The sequence below is a fragment of the Bison bison genome, unplaced genomic scaffold (genome assembly GCF_000754665.1).
Source record: "Bison bison bison isolate TAMUID 2011002044 unplaced genomic scaffold, Bison_UMD1.0 scf7180017862419, whole genome shotgun sequence".
Taxonomy (NCBI): Eukaryota; Metazoa; Chordata; class Mammalia; order Artiodactyla; family Bovidae; genus Bison; species Bison bison.
Window position 1 is genome coordinate 4,142 of NW_011492991.1, and position 1,381 is coordinate 5,522.

At 34.5% G+C, this 1,381-nt stretch overlaps 1 pseudogene; it reads left to right on the top strand.

Moving 5' to 3' along the window:
* The first annotated feature begins 278 nt into the window (after positions 1-278).
* LOC104983398 lies at positions 279-1,376 on the top strand (annotated as a pseudogene).
* Positions 1,377-1,381: the final 5 nt, after the last annotated feature.

The following is a 1,381-nucleotide window of genomic DNA, read 5'->3' on the forward strand; positions in this document are numbered from 1 at the left end:
TCCATTGTGTATATGTACCACAGCTTTCTTATCCATTCATCTGCTGATGGACATCTAGGTTGCTTCCATGTCCTGGCTATTATAAACAGTGCTGCAATGAACATTGGGGTACACGTGTCTCTTTCCCTTCTGGTTTCCTCAGTGTGTATGCGTTGACTTTGAGGTCCTCTGTGATGGTCCAGAGAGTTTCTCTCTGTAGGCCAGCCAAGCAGCATGTGAAGTTGCAGTGTGTAAAATCAGACAAATGAGAAAAGTATCTGAAGAAAGATTTCTCTGAGATGGTACATATTCCTTCAGAAATTCAAGATGGGCCTCCTAAGGATGAATCAACTGGTTCAGAAGCCTCTGTTAGATCTCCTTTGTATGACTATACACTTACTAGGGACCCAGTTTTGAGATCAATGATTGAAGAATATGCTCTTCAGACTTTGTCTGAGGATCTTGTGATAAAAAGTCCATGCTACAAATATTCTGTCTCTGAAACAGATGAGGTGAAAGATTTTCTTTCACTCACATTTCCACAAAAACTTTGGAATATAGTTGAAAGTGATCAGTTTGAATCTATTTGGTGGGATGAGAGAGGCAATGTATAGTGATCAATGAAGAACTCTTTAAGAAAGAAGTCTTGGAAAGAAAGGCATCTTTAGAAACCAAGAATATGAAAAGTTTAATTTGACAGCTTAACCCTTACGGATTTAGTAAAAAGCGACAAACTTTTCAAAGATCAGCTGCACTACCTGTCTTTCTGGAAGAAGAAAACATCTCTCTTTTGAGTAGGGTATTCCAACATTTTCACTTATTGGCAATATGTAAGATTAAATCATGTGACCTAGAAAGCATGTTCACATATGTAGCTAAAACAAAATTTAAACTTGAGCTAACAAATTGTTGAAAAGTTTTATTTTTTGAAGTTGAGAACAGCTGAAGGTTAAAATATTGAATGCTTAAAAAGCTTTCCTAGCAATATGAAACCAGATACAAGTCCTAAAGCTACTTAAAGTAGTATGTACTGTATATATACAACATATTTTTAGTTGAGGAGCATATTCTTTCTAACATGTTACCTGTTAGTTTTAAAACTACTAATGGAGGTGTTTTATTTGATGCTATTTAATTGGCTTCATTAAAGGAATACATTTTTATAACTTAGCTTTGCTTGTCAGTTTTACCTTGGTTTATGAAGAAACTAAATAATTTAATCCTTTGATTTTAGTTACAGACCTACTATAATCCAAATTTCAAAAGAGATCATCCTCAACTTTTATTAAGAATGCAAAGAAGAGTTTGGGATTAACAATGTGTCTCCAATATCTTCATTAGTTCAAGTTAACAAGAAGCATGTTAAAGCAAGTGTCAACAAAGATGACTGTAACTCTGAATT